At 43.8% G+C, this 27,615-nt stretch overlaps 2 protein-coding genes across 2 annotated transcripts in view; both read right to left on the reverse strand.

The window, feature by feature from the left end:
• Nucleotides 1-20,756, reverse strand: part of LYPD6B (LY6/PLAUR domain containing 6B) — a 46,962-nt gene extending 26,206 nt beyond the window's left edge. The window contains exon 1 of the mRNA XM_065841029.2: nucleotides 20,657-20,756. The gene's annotated coding sequence lies outside the window, so the exon portion shown is untranslated. The remainder of the gene's footprint in view (nucleotides 1-20,656) is intronic.
• A 2,107-nt stretch (nucleotides 20,757-22,863) lies between these two features.
• KIF5C (kinesin family member 5C) overlaps nucleotides 22,864-27,615 on the reverse strand; it is a 77,026-nt gene continuing 72,274 nt past the window's right edge. Inside the window, exon 26 of the mRNA XM_065840627.2 lies at nucleotides 22,864-26,461. The gene's annotated coding sequence lies outside the window, so the exon portion shown is untranslated. The remainder of the gene's footprint in view (nucleotides 26,462-27,615) is intronic.

A 27,615-nucleotide genomic window follows, 5' to 3' on the forward strand; every position in this document is an offset into this window, starting at 1 on the left:
TTCATTTTTGTACGTTACTCAATAAAGGGTGTGGAAGAATCATTCCTACAATAGAGGAGAGAAGGCTGTAAGTCACCATCAAAAGGTGACTTAAAGTTGAAAGGTGACTTTAAGCACAGGTAAAGTTATGAACAGGATTTTCACAACTAGTGTAAAGAACTTCAAATATCTGAGAAGGTAAGAAGCCCGGTATATTGCAAAAAAATATTTGAAGTAAACAGCAAACCTGAAAGCGTTTCCCATGGACCAAACTGGCACAGAAATAGGGTGAGATCCCTTTTTGAGGGTGTCAGCACTTTTTCATGAGCTTGGAGTCCAAAGAAATGATAGAAATAGTCCTGGGCAGAGTTATAAACCGATACAAGTCTGACATAACCCATCAGCAACTTGTAGGACTGAGGAGGAAGGAAATGTTGAGGAATCGGCAGCAGCGAGTGACGGCGAGAGCACAGCTGGAGAGAATCAGAACAAAGGACAAAACCGGCTGTACTGGAAAATCACATTTACACCTGGCTGAACCGCACCAGAACCCCTTACAGGGCACCATCCAAATGCAAAAATCAGACTTTTCACTTCTGGTCCTCTCACCGCAGCAGCTGCTGATGTTCTCTCTTGTACGTACAGCTATCGGCACGAGTATATTGGAATTTTTATTATCCGTTGGAGCCTGGCTCTCAATGAACCTTCCCTTGCTGCAGCACTGAACACAGCTGATGTGACCAATGAAGCTTTTTTTATCATTACAGATTATTTTTTTTTCTTGAAAGGAACAGCAGTTCAAGTATTTTTATGGATAGAAAGTTTGCTTGGCTGCGCTGTAATCTTCTGTAATCCCTCCAAACAACAAACAAAAAGAACATGCCAAGTTTTACTGCAAAATACAGCATCTTTTAGGACTTCTACAATGATGCTTCTTATGGGATCCTGTGAATTAATGAATTTAAAGATGGGGCTTAAAAACTGTTAAGAAATTGGAACTTTTCTGATCGAGAAAATAGGAATGCTACACTTCGAAATCACGCTGGATATATCCAGTATATATCACAGCGACGGGGCCGGTGGAAAGAAGAGCTGCCTGGATCACTTGGAGAAACGGAGGTTGGAGCTTTCAAAGTCCCTTCCAACCCAAACTGCTCTATGATTCTATGACAATAGCAACAAATCAATACCTGCCACACACTGATGCTCAAAACGCCCATGACTGAAAAATCCCATTTAACAAGTGTCCTTTGATATACCAGATGAATCCACTAAAAAAAAAAAAAGGTTAAAACAGAATAAGCTTTTCTTATTGAAAATGACTGCTACAAAGTGTAAGTCAATAATCGTTAGCAGTTTCATCCCGGTTCCAAAGCATCTCTAAAAAAAGGAGGCTCATTACGCAGCATCTGATAAGTTCTTGGCAGAGTTTAATGATCAACAAAGGGGCTCTGTCTGCAAGTCCACTAAGAATTAACGTCCTGCGAAACTCCTCACTGCCAAGGAGACACCGACCAACGCATTTGCAATTTTCCCAGCAAGCTAAAGAAAGCAGGGTGGCTAATTTAATGGACCGAAGCCAAGTAGAATTAGTGTATATTCAGCACCTGTAGGTCGTACACTTCGGACTTTAAACACATCAAACACAAGGAGTCTCTTTTCCCAGTAACACGAATCCCATTTTATTTGAAGCACGCTTTTTAATTGGTTATTATTTTAAACAAGTGCTTTTTTTTTTTTCTTAATTTAGAAACAAGGAGAATATAATGAGAATTCAAGAACAATTGTTTCCTTTTGTGCAACGAAAGAGTTGGTATGCTTGTTTTATGCAAAGTAGAACAAGATATCTAATGCTCACTTAAACGATTGTTTAGGCTTGGAGAAAAACCCTACACATTACACTAAATAACTTCTCAGTTTCTCTGTGACCAGGAAAATGAATGCAAAGACAATAAACAAGCACACAGTTTACATCAATTCCTGACAATTCTAGAGAGTAGAAACTACAGATTAAGGTCTAATCCCTGGGGAAAGATTGCTTTGGTTTGGTAATCTGGAACCACACAGGTTTAAACAATTCAGACCAACAGTACCTGCTTCACCGTGGCTCCAGCAAACCCCTCGATACACTTCACATGGAGCTGAACAAGAATTGTGTATCAGAGATATCAATCTCATTTGATTTTGGTTTCTAGCACAGGGCAGTGCGTGCAGTTACCCTGTGGAGAAAAGCCACAATTCTGCTTCAAACATGTTCCGAAGTTTTGCGCTCAGTGTAAATTAATTTAGAAAGAGATTTTCAGCACGTACCCTCAGACGTCTCTTTTAATTTCACAGTCTCCATGCAGGCCCTTGCTGAGCTCCAGTGAAACCTCCCAGTCCCCAGCTGCACTGCAAACACGTTGTCTGGTTCTAGACACCGTATCACGATGAAACAAAAACCCACACAGAATTTAAAATACTTCAATTGCCCCAATTCACTTCCCCGTCCAGAATAGGAATTGGAATACGAGAGGATTCACAAATAGCATCCCAACAACCATGCAAAATACTTTCAGCATTGGTCTGTAAGAGGCCTGGGAAGGTGACGGGGACCTGGGGAACAGGCAGCAAACACAGCAACAGGAACTAAGAAAATATGTACCAGAAAACTCTATTTTTTTTATATATATATATATATATATAAAAAGATAGATAAAAGCCAAGTATTCTAAATATTTCTGAGCAAGTTCAGCAAAACATCAAATAAAGAATAAACCCTCAAATCCCGCCCCCCTACACAGTTTGTACATATGCGAAGTATTTTTTCCCCCGCAGGTATCATGTAAACGAGGGCTATTAAGAGGCAACGACCTCTGCCAAACGCTGCACAGAACCTTCCAGAAGGCAGCAGAGAGGAGCTGCAGGTCCTGGGGTGTCCCAGCTCCTGTCAGCCCCCGCGGTTCCGGGAGGTTCCGACGCTTTAGGAGACCAAAATAAATGAAGATTCCCCTTTTGGTATTATTATCCAGCAATGATTCTGGTAATGAAATTCTTAACTTCATGTTATAAACGTATGAATTTGAGTTATTTGTACTATACAGTTGTTTCCTTATATATTTCTTCATTTAAAAGAAGTATAAAGTACATGATTTATATCTCCAATACTGTTCCTTCTATCACCTCTATTCCGGCTGTACTGACAACTATAGTTGTTCGCTTGACATGAAAACCCAGGCTTACATCAACCACTCAAGTTTCTATTCCATTTTTCCATCCATTCCTGTCCCGTGCTCTTTTCAGCAACACACACTGAGCCACAAAAATGTATAGACTAGAAGAACTGAAATAAATTTTCAAGAAAGAAGCTGAAACATTGCAAGCAGTCTATTTTCCACCTCTTCTGGAGGAATATTGGCCGTTGGGCTTCAAAGTGAAGCACAGGAAAAAAAAGCATTACTTTCCAATATTGGTTCTTGCTGTTAAAAACATCCAGTTCAGTACTACTAGAGCTGCTGACACACCTAAAAGCTACATCTACTGCCACCCTTCTCGGCCTTTTCAAGTCTTTTTCCATGTCAGAAAGCAGAAAACCAAACAAGAACTGCAAAGATCAATGTCATTCAACAAAACCCTCTCCTCTTGCCTTTTCTCTTTTTTCTTTAAACACTGTGCATTCTTGAGCAGACAATGATGACAGATTGAATGTCAAAACCTTTTAAAAAACTTTCTAACCTTTTAATTTTTTTTTAACTCTTCAAAATAAGCATCACTACTTTCACCCTGTGCATTGTGAAAGCCAAAACCATGTAATAAAAGGTACACCTTGCCTTCATCTGAAGCTAATTTAGAGACTGCTGTTTCTTCCACAGGTCTAATCATATTTTATTGTAAGAAATACCTTGTTAAGATAAACATTAGGGTGTTTTATTGTGGTAATTTCTTTAAGATAGCAAATACAGTGTTGACATGATTCCAGTCAAATGCAGGAAGCCGTAACTCTGGAATTCCCTTCCCAGCATCATTTCTGGCTGCTATTTATTTACTTTAGGGAAATCATTGCCCTAGTCTCATCTATCAAACACCTTCTTACCTCCAGGGCCGGTGCTGATGTACGTCATATAAACAAATGCTGATTAACAAAAACATAATTTCACCTATAGTATGAATTTCCAGGTGTGTTCTTTAGTCAACCCCCCTCAGATCCCAGCTCAGCAAAGCTCTCTGCCACAGGCTTTCCCATTGACCTTAACAGATTTGTGCACATAATGAGGTGTTTAGTTTAATCACAGCAATACAAAGATAAGCCAGATTTAGTTCACAGTGCGATTCCATCATCTACCACCCACCACTGTGGAGAAACGACACAGAACCTGAATAAACTGTGTGTTTCGGCCTCTGATATTCATTATATAATTAACACCCTTATCACATGAGAGATACAGATGCGGGAACCAGCAGGTTTTTGGGGTTGTCTTACTACAATATGCGTCTGCTGTCAGCCACCTAATACCTGTCCTTAAAAATTACCCTGCTGAGCAAACCCAGAAGAACCTCCATAAGCCATTGAAAAAGTAACATAATCCAAACAACAATTCGCTGCTTTTAAATAGAACCGATTTCTCAAGACTCAAGTCACAGTGGGAAACAGGATCTTGAGTTTTGAGCTGTTACAAGTCTAAGCAATTAAATCTTATACAAAAACACCTTACTACATGGACTACAAGTTTCTGAGGTGAGGAAAGATTAATAACTCTGGTATTTAACATACTATTATAGCTACAGGCACAAGGAACTTCCCCTGTGTCTGGTATACTATTGGGTATTGCATTGCACGATACTTATTCACAGCCTCAGGCTTCCCTATTGAAACAGAATATAACAATTCCAGCTTTCTAAACCACTGGTCACTGCACTGACAGGTCAGGCTGTGCCATACAGAGACATATTTGGGTGATTTATCAATACCCAGGATGTGAAAATGCATCCAAGCACAACCCGCTAATCCTAAGTCTTTCTTTATCAACACAGAAAAACCCTAAACCAAACTAGTCAAACCATTCCTGTGTTAGAACTGGAATTAGCCATGAACTTCATGGCATCCATATACAGAAATCCGCCATCAGAAATTATTTCTGCGACTGTACATCCGAGAGTTGAGCTGATTTTGATGAGATGGACCAATGGGGTATTTTTCTTGTAGATCTTAAAACAGCAACTTCTTCAAGCACCTAGGGCTAAATTTGCAAAAGGAATTTATGTTTCACCAAAAAAAAAATCATTCAAAAATCACAGTAGACACACAAATGAAAAACTCCAGTCTGCACATTCGCCCTCTCAGCTGCTACCAGGATTCTCCCGGCACCTCCAAGTTTTCCATTCTCTAATCACACGGAATTTTGCTTTCAGGCACACCCAGTTTTGGCAGGTCTGAGCAGCTTAACCACCCCGGCCTGCAGCTTAGGCTCACGCTTGTATTCACAAGCCCTTCTCCAGGGTTTCATCTGAGGGGTTTGATCCAGATGGCACTCACACCAGATTCCTTCACTCATGGGGATGAAGATTAACGAGTGAAGTAGCTGGAGGTCGGGCTGCTTTGCCCCACTCCGTAGCTCCGTTCGGCAGGAGTTAAGTCGTGCACTTGCCTCAGATCTGGGTTAATTCTTGCGAGGATTCAGACCATGTTTCTCCAAGAAGCTGTTCTGATCCACACCCCAGCAGTTCATCTATAGCAGGATGCTCTTGATCTCTCTTGCGGAAACAGATACACCTTGGAGTGAACCTTGTCCTAAAAGGATCATTACCCAGCATGCAGACACCAATTCTCACACAGGGCCAGTGTGTAAAATCTGCTTTATTTGCCGTTCTGCGCAGAGAAGGGCGCTAGGCGATCGTTCACAAAGCTAGCACCCCAGAAGCAGGCTGAGATACATATTTATATATTTCAACTTTTAACTTCTCCTAACGTCTTATACATATTTATGCCTACTCAAAGCTTATCGGTCTAAACTTTTCTCAGCTTTGTTCTAAAGATGCAGCAACCATAAAATCTTCTATACATGCACAGTGAGTAGGGGTCTCCCCCTGGAGGTGGGTGGCCTTTGACAAGGAGGTGTGGTTTTGTATTAAAATGAACATAGTTCACCTAAGTTCACAATATACCACTGGTCCTTGCCAAATTTCATGGTTTGTTACTATGTGTGTCTTATTCAAGCTTTATCTCCAGGTTTGTCCTTCAGGTTGCTCTCACAAGTAACCAGTTCCTGTTCTGTTTGAATCGTATTGTTTCATGGTCTGCTTTGGCCTGTAAAACCCCGTTAAACTTAACAGAGACATCAGGAACAGCCCAGGTCCGTCCTGCAGACAGGACTGAGCACACACAGGGCAGATCATCACCTGCAAGATCTGAGTTCCAGCCTTTGTCTCAGTTATCAGCTCTTTATGCATTGACTTCGGCATATAAAACATCTGAATTTTCAGTGAAGATAAACGCCTCTGGTAAACCAGAATAAAGCTCCGTCTTTCCAAGACAGTCGTGGTTTAAAAACCTGTATTTCCCTTGCTTTTCTGCATACCTTCGGGCACCTTCCCACAGGTGGAGTGCAGGCTTTTCACAGCCACTGTGAATTCCCTTCTATTCGTAAGGCACAGAGAACACTGATGTGAGGGTTCCATGCAGCATTTTCTTATTTCAATACCATTTTAAGGGCTATTTTTGAAACGCATATCAGAGTTTTAATGGATTCGGCAACACGTCAAAGCTATATAACCAAGGTCTGCTGTAGCAGCCTGTGGAAAACAAGCAGCCCTTGCTGCTGCAGGGAAAATGCATTTCACCAAATTAATTCAGACACTTCTGAGCATTGGTGATAGTGATTAACAATTAACCCTCTTCTAAATAGACTCAGAAGTTGATTAACTACTGCATCCCTCATACAGAAAGGAAACAATTCATTTAAAGAAACCTGAATAAACATGGTTTAAGGTTCTCCCAGAAGAAAACAACCCATTTCTAGGAGCACAGTTATTATAACAGTTCTGAAGGGATTTCCCCTTAGCTACTTCTTCAAAGCACACGTACTATATTCACAATATAAACCAATGTGTTTTACGTGTGTGTACATTAGAGGCATTTTCCTGCAGTAGTAAAATGAGTAAAGCTGAGACTTTGAAAGCAATTTTACAGCTCGTTTTATAGATTTCCCCAGCCCTTTGATGAGCTGCCATGGCAGGAGGCAATCTCAGCCTCCAGCCTTCGCTGCCGCTGCTCACGTCACCCGCTCCCATTCCCAGGGCGCCTGTGGGAACCAGCCAGACGTCTCCCATCAGTCCCGATCCCAGCAGAGCCACGTCCCATAGAGCATCGCAAAGACCGTCAGCACGGGCACTTCAGCGCAAAGTCCGCTATGGAGACAAAGCACAAAATGGAAAAGATGCAGAGACAGCAGCCACCAAGGAGATGGTATTCTAGAAAATCCAGGCTCGCTAACAGCTGTGTTATCTGCAATAGGGATTGGGTGGCTTTATCTCATGTTAATAAAGAAATAAAGTTTAAACCAGGCTCTATCCAAATGCCAGCAGAACTACACGTCCTCCTCCTAGCAAAGCAGCTGCTACAAGCATGTGAATTCTCTACATCTGTAAGCATCTCATTTCCAATGGGTCAGATTCCAGTGGATACCTATAAAAATAAAGACAATTATACCCATCACACGCTACTTTTTTTCCCAGTCGGACTGGGAGCTGTTCCATAATCCCTGTATGCAAAATATTCCCTTGTCCTTCACCGATACCTACATCTGATTCCACCACAGCACTGACATTAAAATCACTGATCAATAACACTATTAATGATATGTGCGGAGCCAGGAGGCACAGCATGGAACACATATGGTTCACTTTGGGCAAAGGATCAGCCGTGCTGAAGCTGACCAAGGAATGTAAATCTTATACACAGCCCTAATCAAAGTATCCGGCGTGGCAAAGCGCAAGAAGCAGAGATCAAAAAAGCTATAACCAAGAAGACAGAGGAAAATGAAAGACACGTCCCACAATCCACACAATTGCTATTACTGCCGCTGTTTTGGGGAGTAATCAAATGCTCAAGGTGCCCATAATGAAATCCTTTATTTAAATGCCCAGTTTCAGATGGAAATACAAAGGAACTCCACTCCACTAAAGATTACCAAGCGAAATAGTTGCAAATGTGATTATTTTTCAGATTTGATCTACATAACAATTGTACAGCAGGACAACCCACTCATCTGCCTCGCTGGTCTGACCGACTGCTATTCATGCATTTCGTAACAGACGTTATACATATATATATTCTCTATATATTCTCTCTAGATTTCTATAAAAATTTTACACTTTAATATACAGACACATACATATAGACACAGTGATTTCTCTGGTAAAATAACTCGTACTAAAACATGATGACCCTGGTGGCATACCCTGAGCGCTCCAGCTCAAATATCGCTTTTACCTGATAAACTTCAGTGAAAATTGAAGAAAAATTACGCTAATAGCTGGGACAAAGCCTAGATTAAGGCAGTGCTTGATATAAATTCACTTTTCCTTTCCGTGATAACTAACAAACAGGAACAACAGTCAAAGAGATGCACTGTGGCTGCTTTTAGCTATGTTGACTTAAAAGTGTGTATTGTGTATACTGCCAAGTTTCAAGTTTCGTATCTTGCATGTGTCCAGGCATGTGATTTAGCACATTATCAGAGTGGTTTTACTCACTGAAGCCTCTGTGGAAGCACTGCAGGAAAACAGGGCAGTGCGGTGGTGCAAAAGGCTTTAGCGCATTATTCAGAGAAACAGCCACTTAATAAACAGGTAACATTCCTCCCAGCACAGAAAACCTCCCAAAGCCAAAGCCAGCAGAGAAAAAGAACGAAGCCCAAAGAAAAGTGATTTAAATGTGAATCATATCGTGGATCCGTTAGGTGTTAGCGCTCCCAGTAAGGCAGCCCGTGATGTTATCGGGTGGTGGTTAACCACAGGCAGGGCTGCAAACAGGGGTTTAACTGGTGAAGAGGGCACGCTGGCAACGCCGAGCAGCTTTGTTCCCTTTACTTTGGCAACTGAGTATACAAACAGTGATTTCTTTTGCAATCGCACATTCTTAAAACAGTCTACCACAGGATTACTTCGCTATGGTGGTCACACTGCACTGACGACTCGCAGAGCCCCATACAGACTCACGTTTTTAATAAGTGTATACCTTCCACCCAGCTGGGTATTACCAGGGAAAAGAACCTCATCTATCCACACAGAATGAATGAAACCCTCCGTGAGACACGATACAAACTGGACTTTCTCATCATCGCAGAAACAATGCTGCATTCTTGGCAACATTAAAAAAGATGGAAATATGCTTTTAAACACTCCAAATCCTAGAAATAACTAGAGGCTTAACTAATCTATGCTTTAAAAGACAAAAAGTCTTCAATGTGCACTGAACTCCACAATTAAACATACTCAGGTAGGATATTAACATAATACGATTTTTTAAAAAAGCAATTTTGAAATACTATGTCAGTACAAGTCTATCAGCACTATTAATTTTCTTGAGCGCACATGCAGAGAAAGCCGACAATATCCTGGATTCGTACTTTGAACAAGGCTTTGCAGTCTCCTCTGGCCACCAGCCAGAGGAACCACCACGTTCTCATGGTTGTCCATGAGTCTGAACGATTACACAGACACTGACTGCCCAGGTTCATGGTTTATATAAGATAATCCTCTGATATCAACTCAACCGGACCCAGAGGGCATCCTTCCCAAGACCTCCAGGCCTTGAGGTCAACCCTAAAACCACTTTTGCTCCCTCATTTCTGAACGTTTGAAGTCAGAGCTGTCCCCGGAAACAACACAAGGCTGCCCAAAGCAAAGAAAGGAAACATTTCCTTCTCTTTCTGCACTGCCTACAATTACCCTACGTGCATCTCTCCGACTATGGAGATTGTACACAATGCATGCGCTCAGCCTCCAAAATTGCCGGATCTGTCTCTAATTGTACTTACTCTAGCATGACAGCGCGATACAAAGACAGTTCATAAATAAATTCATGTGTCCAATGACATTTTCCGGTGTTTGGACACCGCAGGACTGTTTTTTCCAAAACAGAACCACCCCTGAAAAACAACTAAAAGTGGCCCTGTTACTTTTTGATGCTCTGTACCTACTATCGTCGTATTTCTTTACTGATTTTCTAAAAGATCTGGTTGCAGCAGCTGACATCTGTTTAAAATCCTGACCCATACTGTAGCTCTTCAAGAATTTTGCATGGAATCAAGGCACCAGAAGAGTTGTTTGCCTTGTGCAGTTTCTAAAAGAAGGGAAAACAGTCTTTTTCAAGCCAAGGGTAGTTCTGTCACTCAGCTTGTCGGGAGGCAGAGTTCCACCCTACAGCTGCAGTCACTAAAGGCTTTTAAAGTCTTATTTTGCAAGGATGGGATGGAAGCCAGCGGTTTGAAAAATTAGCATACAAAACCTACCAGAGCTTCAGGTTATCAACTATTACTGTATGTCTAACAGTTCAGAAAGCACCAGTCACTTTTAAAAACTGATTTATAGCAAACATAAGAGAAAAGCGAAACATCCCCAAAAGCCACTCCCTTTCTGAATGGGACGAGATGAAACGCTGTAGGTTAGTCACGGTTTCACCAAAATTGGGAAAGACGGTTACCCTCGCTCGTTTTTCTGTTCCCAGGTGAGTCACACCAGTGCCAAGCCAAGTCCAAAGGGGGTAAGATTGGAAAAGCTGGGTAGAACGGTCCAAAGGTCTTGCACAAAGTTGTGCCTGCCTTACACAATTAAGAACATGGTATTTTGATTTATGAACTGCCACTAGGTACCTATAGTAACGTGAGGTTTGGGGTCTGCAGTCTCTCTGTCCATTCTGTCCTCTTCATCCTTTAACCCTGTGGTTCATTGACCCCAGACAGCAATCAAACACTCACCAGTTGAGACTTGTTCTCTCCCCGCCTCAGTGCGATGGGAGAGAAATGGGGAAGAAAAAGTGAGAAAAACATTGTGGCTGGAGATAAAGGTGCTTTAATAAGCGGTGGAGAGGGAATCACTCACCCGTCCCAGCAGCAGACCAATGCTCGGCCACTCCTTGAGCTATAGCTCGCTTGGAAAGTCTACACACCGGTTTTTATTGCAGAACATGACATTATATGGTATGGAAAATGCCTTTGATCAGCTCAGATCCCCACAGCCTCCTGCTCACCCCAGTGTTCTTGCTGGGGAGGGCACAGGGAGAACCAGAGACCCTGAGCAACTGCCAAAACAAGGTTTTAATCCCAAATATAAAACAGAGCAACCATATGGGCTGCTATGAAGAAAATTAGCTCAATCCCAGCCAGTGCCAGTGCAAACCCCCATGAGCTCCTTTAGGAGCATCGGCAAATAAATTGTTCCTTCCAACAACTCAAAGGCAGTGACCTGATCACTGAATCACAGAATTTCTGGAGCTGGCACAGGGTATCTCGTATAAATCCTCTGTTCAAGGAGGGCACCTAGAGCTGGGTGTCCAGGACCGTGTCCAGACAATTCATGAATATTTCTAAGGAGGGAGAGCCCACAACCTCCCTGGGCAACGCAGCCTACAAAATGCAACGCATTAAAATATTTGATGTGGCTTCTGTTACACTGTGTATCTTTTGGCAGAAGTAACAAAAGGTAAGAAACTGCTCTCTATCAAAAATCCACAGCAAATAGCTTCTTTTTTTAAAGTTTGTCCTACTAGGTGGTGGGCTCACTAACAGGGAAAATTAAGTCCTGCGGCAATAAAGTATGTCAGCAAAGGCCTTTTCTTCCTTTCTTCTTAATTCTTAGTGAAATATTTTTCTATACCTCTGAAATGTGGCTTTGAACTACAGCAAACAATCCTGACCCATCAGACATCCATCCGTTTGTCAAATCACCAGGGCGTTGCTAAAGTCAATGTTGGTCAGGAAAGAGAATAAAATCAACCCCAGTGTTCTCGCCGGGCTGTCAGAACAGCTGAGGAATCGCTCTGAGCGACCTGAGGTTCTGAATCCCGGCCAGTGGGTGGAATGTAGAAATCTTAGATATTAAATACACGCACACAGACTCGAAATAAAAACAAACTAAAACCACAACAACAATCATTTATCTTCAGTATTCACATCCTAGCCAAGATGTGCAAGTCTAATCAAAATTATTACTCGGAGAAGCACAAAATCTCACCAGCTAATAGAATGATAAATTCAAGCTGCGTTAGCCCAGAATATGGACCAATCGGTATTTTTTTCTTCTCACTAGACACCCCTGGGCAATCGCAAGCGTCGTGACGTTGACACTGCTGCCCTGGGCCACCCAAGAGCCACAAATGTGCAGGTGACACCCAGTGAACCCCCGGTGACCCCCAGCAGGTGTCTCCTCCTGCAGCTCCTATTTGTGGCTGCAGCAGTTTCCAGTTCAGGTGTAACGGCACCACTGGGGGTGGCAGCTGCCATCTGAACACAAACCAGTTGTATTTTCATCCTCTGCAAGACAAATCTATAAATAATATCAACTGATATCGTCATTGTTTTGAAAATATGAGCTGCTTAGTTCCTCAGAACCCAGTACTTGCACTTCCTTATAACTAAGCTGTTGTGCAAACCATGACAGAACTAAAAGGACCATGTAACATAACTGTAACTCATTAATTTGGACATGAAGAAGGTAGCTGGGCCAACACAACTGAAATATCTATATTTAAACAGATATTCCACTTATTAGAATTATTGCACTCCATCATGGTTCACGTTAAACACCCTATAACGACAAGTCCTGATCAAGAGGATGCAGTTTTGAGTACACACACTACATATTGAGATATTAAGATAGCATATTGGTCTCATGAAGCGTTACTAGCTGAAAGCCCTGATACCCAGTATTTTCAAAAACATGCTTATTCGATATCAAGGGAAGAAAACCAGAGAACAGTTTTGAGTCTGAAGAGCAGATGCCCTGAATTCCAGTTTGATTTAGCACAGAATTGGTGCCTGGAGGCACTTGATGTAGGCAGTGATAACCTCTGAAAGAAAAAAATACAAGCTATGTGCATTTTAGTTAAATTAGCAGGCTGGTTCAAACAACAACTTAGTGTTCCAAGTATCTTATAGCACCTGTATTACAGTGTGAAGTTCACACGACGCTGTCGGCCCCACACACAATTCAGTCCTGCACACCCGATCCCCCATTTCCTACAGCCAGTGAACCAGAAATCCTGCCCCGCTTGACACATCGTTCTCCTTGTCTAATTATACTGTAATTATTAACTTCATTTTGTTGCTTCACAGAAGAAGAGATATTTTCAAGTCTGTGCAGATTAGCCATACCTCATAAATGTTTTAAACACTTATTTTAGGTTTTTCTACACTAGACTTAATTTGCAGTAGTGCAAATCTCATAAATCTGGTACTCTCTCCAAGTGCCAGATTCATTACTGGGAGGGTAAGACGGGAGTTTTGTTTCTGAATAGGATTATTTTGAATCTCTGGTCATTTCAACAAAGCAGCTTGCAAAAGAACTGAGTAGGTGGGATATATTATATTATCAAGAAAGAGGTAAGCAAGCCCCCCTGAACCCTGCAGTGATACCTCCTTAAAGCCCAACATTTAATTATCCTTTTCGGTTTTGATCTAATGAGTGAGAATTTGTAAATCCTGTTCTACAATTTAACAGTAACTCCTGTAAAACTACAGTACATACCTCAACACATATTATAATTAGTTCGATCTGTGTTTTGGTGATAATACACACATATTAAAGCAATAAATCCCTGAGGTTTTTTTAAATCAAAATAAATCGGTATGAACAGTAATTATTGAAGCATAGAGAATCGATACAATAATTAAGAGGAACAGGCCGCAGCCCAAGGGTGAAATTAGGATCCAGAATGAGCTTTGGACAGGGCGATTCCCCAGCCCTTACAACCATACGGTGTTTCAATAACGGATACAGCACAGGAACAGCTGCTCCAGCTTGTTCAGACAAACCACTTTCTTCACATCTATAGAATCTGTGTTGCTGCTTTTTTATATATACTTGAAAACTATTTTATATGCTCACATAAGCATCCCCCGATTCTACAGACCACGTGAGGCACATGAGATGCCATTACCTTGAACTTGGACCCCACAAGCGGAATGTTAAATTGACACGTACCAAAAAGAGACCAAGAAAGGGTCCTGTCTTCAGGTATACCACATACAATAAAAATCACCATTTATTCTATAACCCTGGTGCGCTGGTGTCTGGAAACTCGTCTGTTCCCTGCCAGTCTTAAAGAGGGAAAAAACACTGTAATCTTTTTTTCTAATGTTTGACTTGTAGGCTTAGTTTTAAAGGCTGGATGCAGGCTCAGATTTTGGAGCAGCCACATTACCCTGGATGGCATCTAATAATGCTCCTTGGATGAAACGCCAATTAGAAGATGATTCTCCACAGTCCTGAGCCACAGAGAGCTGGAAAGTACAGAAACAACTGTAATGATGAACTCTAAGGAAGATGTTACATGACTTGAGCCAGGTACAATAGATGGAGACAATGAACTTGAAGGGAAGTGACCCCAGAGAACAGTGTTGGGTACAGGGAGGGTGTTGGTTTCTGCTCCCCAGGAACAAGCGCCAGGGTCAGATGAAACGGCCTCAAGTTGCACCAGGGGAGGTTGAGGTTGGACTTAGGAACAATTTTAGTTACCAGTTGAAAGAAGGAGCAGCAATGCTTTAAGATCACATCTAACCACTACTCCCTATGAAAGCACCAAAACTCTTTGTATCTGGCCTTAAATTAAGTCTAAGGCAAAAACTACCCGTAACGAAGGTTTTAAGCACTGCGAGGATAACACCAAGTTAGCGATACAAGCGACGTCTGCCCGTATTTCTCTCTCTTTCACAAGCTTTTAGCTCCATTTCAGCGCATTAAGCTGAGCTCTGAATTAGCGCAATTTGCCGCAACAGGTTTATTCACATCGAGACAAAGCCGGGGCGGCATTTTTCAGAAAAAGGGATTAGATGACTCTAACCGCTACCATCGGCGCTTCTGCATGTTTAGACTCCGAGAAGGGTAATCACCGCACTCCAGGGCACGATCTCCAGGGGTCAGGGAGATAATCTTACGCCCATCTTTGTGTTTCTGACGTTGCCCAATTGGGTAGGCACGTAATAGAGGATATTAGTCTGCCCCGAAGCGTTAGTTTTCCGTCGCAGCTTTACAGAGCTGGGGTGCTGAGCCAGCCTAGGACGGCAGCCTGGTCGTTCACACTCTGAAACGCAGCATATTTCAGATACAAATAAGGGCACTTATTATTCTTTATTATTATTATTATTATTATAACAAGGGTCTACAGACCACTAGTGATAGTATTTTATGAGGTTTTTTGTTTGTTATATTGCCACCTATATAACGGGCAGAAATGACAATATCTTGCATTTAGACCTACAGCAAATATACAGATACAAATCAAGTATCGCCCCTACAACTGGTGTGAGTTTTCAACCGATTTAATCCAAATAGGCCTAAGGATTTCAGGCTTAGCTTCTCTATCATTTGGAAATCGCAGTGTAATATTTTTAGGCTACTGGGAAGGTAGACACATTTTTAGAGACACAACAAGGCCACTTTGACTGACACGGGAAAGAAAACAGTTCGTACAGACACACTAATTTATGAGCAAAACAAGAGCATGAAAACAACTACATTTCAAAAATTTGATTAAGCACTAAGTTCAATCTATTTATACATCTGATTTTTCACCTACGCACTGCAAGCATCTCCTCTCATTTCGCTGAACAGCGTGTACTCCCCAGCTCATGGTCACCTCAGAGATGATGATCTGGTTGATCTGTCATTACGGTTCAAAGGAGCTGGGTCACCTTAAACACGTAATTAACAGGTCCTGGCCAACCCAGCACATTTATTCCGCAAGGGCGTAGGGAACATTTACAGCTCAGCCATTAAACCAGAGAGTCCACAGCTCTCCAGTGAGAGCGCTAAGGACAGGATGGGTCCAAACAGCTGCGAACGTGTCACATGTATAACACAAACTTCAAAATAACTTGTGTGTCTGCTACAGAGGTCCCAGTCCACAGCACTGTGACGTTATGGAACTCGGTTAATAAACGGCACTGCTGCCCTACAATGTTGTGGGTTTTATTAATCTCAGCCTTTCAAATAAGCTATTTTTCTCACCATACTTTTGACAGATGGGATTTGTTATTGAACCGTTTTATGGACTGTGAGAAAAAAAAAACAGAAAAGGAATTAGAGTCCAGATTTATTTTTTATTAAATGCTCTGATAATTTAGTTTAAAGCTGGACTACCCGATACCAAAAATAACGTTTTCTAGACATGCTTCACAGAAACTTTCAAATGGAAACCTTCACCGCAGACTTTCCCACCCCCCCCTTGACCTACCACCACCTTTAACAGGAGAGAATGCCACGTTCCATATGGACCACGGCACATGGTGACACCGAAACGTGAGGAAGCTCAGCGTGCTTGTATTTCTTGGGGCGAAACTGGCGCCCCTAATAATGCTGTCATTGCAGTGCTCTTTGCACTGAGAGCTCTTTACAAACTGATCCATCTTCACAGCAATTCATGGAAATAGAAAAGTCATCATTACTCCCATTTATGAGACGAGGAATAGGTAAAAAGAAGATAAATGACTTGTCTAGAACCCTTCAGCAATTTAGGAGATAGCTAAAGCCTAGATCTTTTAAGAAAGAGACTTATATTCTAATCCTTTCCTGCCCCATTTCTAGACCTGGAAAGTGATATTAACAATGGTTTTTTTCAAGTTTGCTTCAAGCAGGTTTCACACAACAGTTTGGGTTTAAATATCAAAGTACAACCTACACAAACCCCACCGGGTGAACACCATTTTACCCTGATTTGGTTCCTCGCCAAGGCCCGGAGTTCAAACCGGGTACATCACAAGCCCCGAGCTCCGGGTGGGAAACGCCAGCCCGGCGCGGTTGGTGCGGGCAGAGCGGTGCCGTTCCAACGCCAAAACGGATCGCGGCTCCTGCCGCCTCTTCCGGCTTCTCACGGGCGCCGGGTTCCAAGCGTTCAGGAAAACAACACCTGCAAACGGTTGTTCGGAGCCTTCGCTTCAATCTGGCACTAGGAATAACCAGCCCGGTGAGCAGATGTCTGCTGGAAGCATGTGAAAAGTCTAGAAGATGAAGCCTCTTATTTGAAGACTCTCACAGCAATTAATGGAGAAATAACTGCCAACAACACACGCACTGTACAATACCAATTAAAGCTTAAGAAAAGCCGCAATCTGAAACTCCTTCTGAGGTTTATTGGTGGGGCACCATTGTACGTACCCCTTCACCCCTCGTGAACTGATAGACGTGCGCCTCTCATCCCTCTGAGTCACACACACAAATAACCGAAGCATTCCTTTCCTTTGAATCTACAAAATCCAGCTACCGGACGTGAAGAAAGGAATTATTGAGGAATTTAGACTTAAAAAGAAGAGGAATTTTCTGAAGTATCAGAATCCACACAGCAAAAATTGTTTTAAGATGGAGGACTTTCATTCTAAGGAAACCTTGAACTGGTACAGGAGATGCAGGGCTTTTTTGGTGCAGCTTAGCGCCGATTTGGACAGACGGCCCTGGAAAATTCTCAAACTTTACCTACCTTGCCCTCCTTGAGAGACACAGAGTGTGTGTAAAGTGTTGCCAGACTTTTTCTCTCTCCTTTGCTGCCCAGTTCCTCACCGGCTGCCTGCAATGACTTCTGCTGGTTTGTAACCTGAATTTCCAACTCCCAACTTCAGGCAGGGCTCTCCTACATCATCGACACAACTTGCATAAGCAGCACAAAAAGGAAACATTCCCTTATCTCTGCTCCCACAGCTGAAGGTTGGGCAAATGGAAAACACAGCGGGAAGAGATTGCGATAAACGGAACGCGTGGCATCAATCAACCCATGAGTTCGCGAGGTACAGGTGTCTGTTCTAAGGAGATCCCAAGGGTGCAGGGAAAGGTGCTCGTTCTTGCAGAACAGCTGCTTTCCCCTGCAGCAGCTCGTGCTTGCCAGCTGCACGCCTCCCCCACAACAAGGGCATATCTACCCGCACCTTGGCTACGCTCTCCCGCTTCTCCTCCTGCCAGACAAGGCATCCAGCGCCTGCTGCCAGCCAGAGGACGGGCTTCATCACAGCGTTTCGTGGATCAACACACGGGATCCATCCTACAGGAGCTGATTGCAGGTCAGAACTGAACCCCACGTGCCAGTGTAAGCTGGGGAATGACCTGTTGGAGAGCAGCATAGGGGAAGAGACCTGGGGGTCCTGGGGACAGCAGGGTGACCACGAGCCAGCACTGGGCCCTTGTGGCCAGGAAGGCCAATGGTACCTGGGGTGGGTTAGAAGGGGGTGGTCAGTAGGTCAGAGAGGTTCTCCTGCCCCTCTGCTCTGCCCTGGGGAGACCACACCTGGAATATTGTGTCCAGTTGTGGCCCCTCAGTTCCAGAAGGACAGGGAACTGCTGGAGAGAGTCCAGCGCAGCCACCAAGATGCTGAAGGGAGTGGAGCATCTCCCGTGTGAGGAAAGGCTGAAGGAGCTGGGGCTCTGGAGCTGGAGAAGAGGAGACTGAGGGGTCACCTCATTAATGTTTACAGATATATCAAGGATGAGTGTCAGGAGGATGGAGCCAGGCTCTTCTCGGTGACAACCAGTGACAGGACAAGGGGCAATGGGTATAAAGTGGAACACAGGAGGTTCCACTTAAATTTGAGAAGAAACTTCTTCCCGGTGAGGGTGGCAGAGCCTGGCCCAGGCTGCCCAGGGGGGTTGTGGAGTCTCCTTCTCTGCAGACATTCAAACCCGCCTGGACACCTTCCTGTGGAACCTCAGCTGGGTGTTCCTGCTCCATGGGGGGATTGCACTGGATGAGCTTTCCAGGGCCCTTCCAACCCCTCACATTCTGGGATTCTGTGATTTACCAGACTCCTGACAGTTCACACCACCAGAACCCCAGATGTCGAGCGCTGCAGACATGGCCCCGGCAAACCCAGTTTGAGGCAAAATGCCCGAAGATTACCCGCTCTGGAAGGGACGTCACTGAGAGGACATGACCGGCTGCTAAGAGAATGCTGCAATTATCATGCTGGGAAATGCTAATTGACTTAAAGCAAGTAACGCATGATGAGAAGAGGGAAAGACGCTCATCAGCAGCACTGGTAACTAAGTTAATTGTGGATTGACTAGAAAAGCAAAAGTATTACCCTGCAAAGATTGATGAATCACCCAGCCGTGCCCGCTGTACCAAACAGGACAACTCCCTTCATCCATGCTATGAAACATCCATCTGTTAATACAACTCCCTCTGGAATTCACCTGCGGTCTGCTCTGCTGGGACCCGGTCTGGCCATGCTCAGCCAGGCACCGGCGACACGAGGCAGATGCATCAAACAAGGACGGACTCTTTCAGCTTTGAATTCTCTTTCTCCTGGTGTGTCTGGTGTCTCCTGGTGTGCGCGTTCTCAAGCGCAAGGCAGGACTTTCTCCCTGTAAACCTTTAATTTTTCATCCTTTTCTTCAAAACCCATCCAAGGAGGGGCAGAACAATGAGGTTCATAGTTACAGAGGAAGCTTGAAAACTAAACCTAGAGGTTAAAAACCAACCCGAAAAAGAGTGATCACAGCGTTTAATATTTTATTATCTTAAACAAAAACATGTTCATGGAGGGAGGGAAACTTGAGTCATTATCTGAGCATCTGGGATTGCCAGTTCTGTATGTATGGAAGAGGTTACAGTACACGGCTGCCTGTGCTGCTCTGATCTCTGCATCCGCGGCTCTGCCCGCGTTACCCTCTGACGGCCGGGAAATCACATGAACCTGTTTTCCTGAGATCGCCCTTAGGAACCAGCCAGCTGAGTCTTGCAAACCAGCTCCATCTGTGCAAACCGCGTTCACTCGCCAGCCCTGGGGCGGTTTTTATGATCCGTACAACCGGAGCACCCGTGGGCCTCGCACAGAACCAAGCCCCGGCGCCCTCTGTACCACACCAACCCTGCCAGTTACCCTTCCAAGGACTTTACAGCCTAACTCAGCACAAGAACGTACATTCAGGTGTAGGAAATGTGGACGAGAAGCCCATGAGGGTTGTGAGGAGCTGCAGCGCCTCCATAACCGGCCCAGCACCCACCCGGGGCTGCCACAGTGCGCGGCTCTTATTTTTTACTTACTTTTTTAATTTACCCACTTGCATTTGCTTCATGACATACTTATTTTAATATTTTCTTATTTTCTACAGCTAAGCCTAACACACTTTTTTTTTTTTTTTAAATAAAAGGGTGAAAGGTTTGCTGACATACCTGTGAAAAAGGACGAGCTATATAATCAAGTGCGGTGTTGTAACAACTGCACTTTTACAACACACCTATAAAACACGGTCTGTATGCTGGCTCTGAAGCACTCGGCGCTTCTCACAGCCTCTTCCCCGCAAATGTCACTGCTCGGTCTCCCCGAACCGGCACCGGCACCGGCACCGGCACCGGCACCTGCCCGCCCGTACCAACGCCGGGCTCGGCACCACCTGGGCCGAGCAGGACCGGCCCGCCCGCGCGCCCTTCCCGCCGCCCGCCCTGAGGGGAGGCGATGGCGGCCCGCGCTGCCCGCGGCCCTCACGGGGAACTCACCCTCCGCGCCGGCGCTCCGGGGGCGGCTGGGGCTCGGCGAGAGGCGGCGGCCGGTCCGGGACAGCGGTGGCTGCGCCCCTGGCGCGGCGGGAGGCGGGCGGGGCCGCTGGCCGGCGGAGGTGGGGCCGGGGCGGGGAGCGGGCGGCTCGGACACCCCCGTGCCCGCCCCCGGGCGGTGCTGCCGGGCCCTGCGGGGCGGGGGGCGCGCGGACCGCCCGGGGCCACGCGGGGCAGCGCCGGGCCCTGGCGACCTCTCGGTCTTCGGGCCACACGGCAGAGTCGGCGCGTTCAGTGGGCTCGGCTGTGCGGGGAATCCAGAACATCAGGGACTGGAAGGGCCCTGGAAAGCTCATCCAGTGCAATCCCCCCGTGGAGCAGGAACACCCAGCTAAGGTTCCACAGGAAGGGGTCCAGGCGGGTTTGAATGTCTGCAGAGAAGGAGACTCCACAACCTCCCTGGGCAGCCTGGGCCAGGCTCTGACACCCTCACCGGGAAGAAGTTTCTTCTCATATTTAAGTGGAACCTCCTGTGTTCCAGTTTGCACCCATTGCCCCTCGTCCTATCACTGGTTGTCACCGAGAAGAGCCTGGCTCCATCCTCCTGACACTCACTCTTTCCGTATTGATCCCCATGAATAAAGTCACCCCTCAGTCTCCTCTTCTCCAGCTCCAGAGCCCCAGCTCCCTCAGCCTTTCAGCTCGTTCTGTTTGCTGTGAATCAGCCTCACGGTGCGTTAGGTGTTGGGCATCAGCACTGGGGGTACTGCAAGTAACACCTGTTTTCCAGGCAATGCAGCGCTTGCGGAGGAGTGAAGGAAATCTGACCACCCCAGAGCCAGATGTGCTGCCAGCGTTACCGCGAGGAACGGACCCGGTTTCAGCAGCTCCTCAAACACCCTCGACGTGCAGGGATGTCGCAGGTGCCACCTTGGCCCCAGCTCACCGCAGGGACACCCTGCACCAGCCTGCCCCAAGTGCCATCAGCCGGACAAAGCGTGAGCTGATAAAGTGTGACCAGCAGGTATCTCAGGCCAAAACTATTGAATAAATACAGTCCCCATGGAGTTCAGCACTGCTATAAGTATTTAAGTTTTAGCTTAGCTAAAAGTCATCAGTAGTGACTTTTTCTAAGGATGCAAACCCCTCTGCTTTGTTTCCTGCTGTACTCTTGTGTAAGCTGAATCTTGGAAACACACACCGTAATTTGTGTTGTTTTGATAGAGCTCATTAACTGACGCAGTCCCACACTCTGAAATGGTAGGGATACGCTTGCAAACAGTCTGCTCTGTAATTGAGTTCATCCTCCAGGCACAAGCTTTATCTAAAGGATCTTAAAGGCTGCATCTCTCTGACTCATGGAAAGCTCTGGTGTGGCACCGGCCGGCGTTTGCCTTCGTCTGCAGGACGGGCTGGGATCGCTGTGACTCCATGGCTGCTCTTCCTGATATAAACCATCTACATCCGAAAGCCTTTTCATCCCCGGTGGAGCCAAACCTCTTCATCCCGCACGCAGAAACTGCTCAGACAGCACGAGGAAGAAGCGCCCCCCCATGCACCAAAAGCAGCAGGAGCAAAAGTTCATTCTAATTTAGAAATAATTGACTCTGAATTTTGACAGACTGATTTCTAAGTGGTCTGGGTTACAGAGCCTGGCTCTAACTGGCTTCCAGTGCTTCTGGGTTCCTAAGCGTACCTAAATAATGATGAAAAATCACTTCATCCTCTTTAGAAATCCACTCAGCAGCAGAAGCAGAACAACCCATTTCTACAGAAATTCTGAAGCGCCAGAAATTTGCATTGCTGAATAAAAAAAGTAACGATAAAATGCTCAGGGTAGTAATTACTGAAAATAAGCTGTTGATAAAGCTCCCACATATGACTTAAGGGAGGTACGAGGACGCAGGAACTTTTCATCCACTACACTGTATATAAAGTGAGGGTAATACTTCTATAAAAATAGAAATGCATGCAGAGGGGAAGTGGAAGCGTCTCCCTGTCATCCTCCAGGCTACTGGAAAAGAATAGGAAGAAGGAAGATTTCCAGGGCAAGGTAGTACAGAAGATGCAATTATTTATACAAGAATAATAATAGTCTTATGCTCTTTTCTCAGCGAGTCGTCCCAGCCTTCTAGTTACCTTCTATACATTTAGGGGAATAGCTAAAATCCCGACTCCAGCACACTCGAGCCACACAACACGCACACCGCAAAGTTTAGCGCAGTTTTATTTTCCACTGTAACGGTTTTCGAATGATACATCATGCAGTCTGCCAGTGTATCCATCCATCTCTGGGAGAATTTCAGAACGAAGATAAAAGATTTATCTCCAGGGGATGGGGGAAGGAGGGTTCAGGTCTGTTATCGAGAGTTTAATACATTTCAGCATCGTTTGATGCAATGGCAAAAAATTTCCCCTTGTTACCAGCAAAACGTGTCCACAATTTATTTTTTTTCCTAAATTGAACACTACTGTAAAGATACATAGAGCCCAGAGAATACACATCTGCAGTACACGTTACACACTTTACAAACTAGACATGTATAATTCTACAGAATGCCTCAACCCCCGTGGTTCTCCCACAACAAAAAAGTGTTTGGATGAACGAGATGGTGAGAGCGAGAGAGGAGCGGGTGGAGCGGTGTCCGTCCTGCTCGGCGATGTTCTCCGGTGCACTTCGCGGCTCGTACAGGCACAGTGAACACGAAAGAATCAAAGCAAGGGTAGGTTAGGATTATCCCACCGACTTCTTTTTGGATTCTTTCCATTGCCAGTTGGGATGTACTTCATTCGTGTTTACATAAAGTCCTTCTCCTCTGATAAAGGTTCCTTTTGGACCTGACCATTTGGCTTATTCAAATGAAACTATGTTCAGCTTCACATTCTTCCTATATTTCCAAGCCTTAGTTATGCAAATTTCAGGCAAATGTGTATCTTAGTCCATTAGGCTTTATAAAACAAAAGTTAAAAGTTAACTCACAAGGTTCTATAGAAATAAATTATTGCAGTAAAGTTTTGTTGTGACTTATTTTTCTAGTTTTCAATAGATCCAGGATAATCCACTCTCACCCTTGTTGAATTAAATACAAATTTAAAAATGCATCAGCCAAGATTTTCTAGGTTTAAAACTTTCCTTGCTTTCGAGAAAACAAGTTGATGAAATGCAAACTCAAGGACGAACACAAGATATTTGAACATATCGTTAAGAGAAGCTCCAGCGAGCAGGAAATATTTTTAATTACTAGCAAAAAGAACAGTATGCACTTTAGTTCCATCTGAAGTATGCTTTCCATTTGTGAACAGTATTTCCACCACGTTTGTCCCATGCGTGACATTTTGGATGTGAAATTTAATTTGCGCTATACAAACCACAACTTTAAAATGAGCCTAGAATAAATCTAACACAACGTTCCAAGAGCAAAGAAAGTAAGACAGGGTCAGGTAGTGGAAAGAGCAAGAGACAGGTTTTGATCTCTGCAGAACAGACGCGTAGTTTTCATTTCCATATAGAAAATGTGTAAGACTTCAAAATGGTACAAAAGTTGAATATACAATATGCAATACAAACTTAAGCCGCCTAATTAAAATAGGCTTACAAAACAAGAAACTATATCTAAGCACAGTAAGTTCAATTGACAATAATTTCCAATCCTTTTGTACTTCTTTTTGAGAATTTTAGCCTATGGCGTCTTTTACAGCATTGCAGTTATGGAAAGTCCTTCTCCAGCCTTGATGGAAAAGTGAACTTGGAGAAACTCGGGTTATTTTAGCTACGTGGACTGACTGGCTGATCAGCACTAGCACAATTAAGAGATGTCCAAGTTAACGTATTAATCAAGCTGAAGAGAGCTGTCCAAACTGCCATGCAGAATTGATGCCGATGGCGTGAGGAACTTCATACCTTTTTTAAGGGAATTCTGCACCTACAATGTACTTCACAAAAGTTTTACTACAATACAAAATCTCTGACAGCAATAAGTTTGGTATCTTTTCCAAGATGACTGTTTTAGAACCAAAACAAGAGGATCATTATTTCATAGCAGAAATTTCAGCTCTGGGCAGCTGTTAAGATAGCACAGAGTAGTTCTAAGTTAGTCATTTTATTCAAGATTGCATACGGCAAGTTCACAGTTCATTTTTCTGGCAGTGCACGTGCACATAAAGAAAGAAAATATAAAACTTTGGAAAATACAAAATAAATTAAATACATGCAAATTTGCAACTTCATTAAATATTTTTTAGCAAAATGCTCCCCAAAATAGTGCAACATTTAAAAAAAAAAAAAAAGTTAAATTAAGTCCAACAACCTCAATAATTTCAGTAGAAAAAAAAAATATCTAAAGTCAATTCACAATCTTTCAAAACGTTCTACATTAACTAAATACTTCTATGTCTACTAACGAACACATTCAGAAAATAATAATAATAAAAATCTCGAATTAAATAAGAGGAAACATCTGCAACACAAGACTCGAGGGCTATGCTTGACTGGCACCTTCCTAGAATCCGCGCTCCGTCAAGACGTAAGGGTCGAGCACTGTGCACGGGGAGATGGAGGATCCGTGTGCACAGCAGGTGTGAGCAGGGAGGAGCAGGAGCAGCAGCTCTGCCCCAGCCGAACCCTCCAAACGGTTCCAGTGCCCCCTTGCTGAGAAGATGGAAAATTTCTGTCTGGCACAGAAGATCCGAGAAAGGCAGCGGCCGCATCCTCAGCTCCGTGACACCGTCCGTAGGACGACCTGCATATCGTAATTTATAATTGCAATACGCTCTTTGCCTCCTAGCAAACGTCTTCCCAAATTTAATCTGCATAGGAGTACACAGCTCTCACCTCATTTTAGACTCTCTCTGCATCATTTTTGAAGGTAGGGTCTGGGTTTGGGGGATTGTTTTTGTTTGTTTCTTTACGTCAGGCTCTGATCTGGGAGGGAACCGTTCACTCCGGGATCTGAATTCCGGCGTGACCAGATCGGGGCTTGCCAAAGCCAAGCTTTTTGCCAAGCCGAGATTTCGGCAGCATTCTGAAAGCCTTCGACATTTCATAGAGAACAACGCTCACTAACACAGGGCCAGCCATCACACTCTGGGAAAACCCACCGCCGTGGGGAAAACTACAAGCAGATCAGATCTCAATTTTAAGATAGGTCACACAAAGAATTTCATGTAACTACCAAACTTCAAAACCTAGTTCTATACTAACAGATTTCTCTGCATCCCGTTTGATCTTTACCAGGTACTGCAATAAAGGTTATTTTATACAGTCCAAAGATTTTATCAGGATATTACAAATGGTTCTTTGGGGAAATTTATTTCTGAAAATGTAAGCAGTAAAATTAAACCATATAGCAGCACATTTTCATCCCCTAAAAATATAAAATAATATGTATATTATACAGTAAATCAGTCATGACAGAGCACAATCACCTGCCTTTGATGGCACTTGGTCATTGAATAATTCATTCTTTGATGCCACAAGTCGGGATTTCCCGATGCAACAGAGGACTTCGAAAAAGCATCAATCTGAGTGTAGAAGCCCCAACCTAACCAGCGCCAAGGGGTGGAACGCAGTCAGTGAGAGATTCTGAGTGGCAGACTTCCTATCATTACTTAGGTGGTTATGTTAAATATATTGTACAAGTATCTTCTGTACACATGGAGATCCTACGAAGCTCAGGAGACCTGGGACCGGTGCGTCGCGGATGGCGGCGGGAAGCGCAGGATGAACGGGGTGCGGATCGGGTTGAAGAGGGGAAAAAAAGAACCTAGAGTGACTTAATGACAGTCCTTAACATGCTAAGTGGAGTTGACCTGTCAAAACAGAGCAAGAAAGGTAAAGATAATTAGCGGATATTTGAGATTACAAAGCAGATATGCAACACAGCAAATAGATTGGTACCCGAGCTCCGCAGAAATGCGATGCGCAGCGTCCAAAGAGCCACCGTGACAGCGAGGAAAGGAGTCACGTAAAGCACCGTTTTAACCATTCATGAAACCAGAGTCTTAGTTACTAAGTCTTGGAGAGGAATTTTGCCACATCTATCTTGGAAGTTTCCAGCCCGCACACTGGTACAGTCATAATGAAACAATTCTCTTGATTCTTTGCTCCCTGCACCACAGCATTACATCTGCCCTAAATATACCTGTAACCACTATCTAAACGTCTTTTTTTTCCCCTTCTATCTCTCTGTCCTTTTGATAGGAGTTTCTCTCCACTGGTCAGCCCCTGGATATGCTAAAGAGCAGATGTGTGCATACCTTGTAGAACAAATACGGAAAGTAATTGCAAAAAGGATGAGAAAATGCAAATCCAAACCAATCCTTTTGTTCTATATGTCTCCTGACAGAGAGCTGCTTTCCTCATATATATATACACACATACATATAAAAAAATGTGTTTACAGAAACACATGAAAAAATGATATAATATTCTGATAATACCTTACTAAAATACACTATAGCATTTTATATAACATGTATGCACATTCTACAGGAATCTTCATCACTAACTTAATAATAATTGCATCCAGAAGCAAAGTTCAAGACATGTTAACAAGTACAAGGGTGATTTAAAGTTGATTATAAAACATTTGAAATTCAGACTTTGACAAACTCTCAGGTTTGAAGTTCTTGCCCCACATTTCTCATGAGCCATATGGAAAGCACCACATAAGTAACTGAATGTGCCTGGCACTTTTTTCAATTAGCTAATAAGAAATCAGCCTTACAGCGGGAGATGTTTTCCTCGGTAACATATTTTCTTCTTTAGTTATTTGAAATAAAACTTGTCCGCATTCAAGTACAAGTAATACAAATAAATAAATAGCTAAATATCGATGCATCGGTATTTTTATATTTACCCTAGATTAATGGTGGGAATTGTAGTTAGCTCCTAATTGTCATCCTTATTAACACCTATAGGAAACCAGGATGGTTATTAATTAATGCATCTTACTGACTAGATT

This window comes from Patagioenas fasciata, chromosome 7 (assembly GCF_037038585.1).
Source record: "Patagioenas fasciata isolate bPatFas1 chromosome 7, bPatFas1.hap1, whole genome shotgun sequence".
Taxonomy (NCBI): domain Eukaryota; kingdom Metazoa; phylum Chordata; class Aves; order Columbiformes; family Columbidae; genus Patagioenas; species Patagioenas fasciata.